The sequence below is a fragment of the Anneissia japonica genome, unplaced genomic scaffold (assembly GCF_011630105.1).
Source record: "Anneissia japonica isolate Jap-2015-1 unplaced genomic scaffold, ASM1163010v1 scaffold169_len739621_cov184, whole genome shotgun sequence".
Lineage (NCBI taxonomy): Eukaryota > Metazoa > Echinodermata > Crinoidea > Comatulida > Comatulidae > Anneissia > Anneissia japonica.
This window is the reverse complement of record NW_022688869.1, coordinates 165,722-165,980: the sequence shown is the minus strand read 5'-3', so window position 1 is coordinate 165,980 and position 259 is coordinate 165,722.

Sequence of the window (259 nt, the reverse complement as noted above, 5' to 3'; positions counted from 1 at the left end):
TTAATAACATAAGATTTGTATAGGGCTCGCTCATATTCAAATTTAAAGAGCAACAATCTATATACGCTAGACGGATTTAAATTACATTTTTATACGTATTTAATTAATTTTTGCTGGTCGTCACATATCACTTATTTGCAAAAATAATAGGAGCTACTTAAGGATTGCCTAATTAAAGAATGCTTGCCATCGAAGTGCTCTCTTGGTCTATCGGCGAGGATTAAAGAACTGCTTAAAAATAGTAAATTATTACAGTATT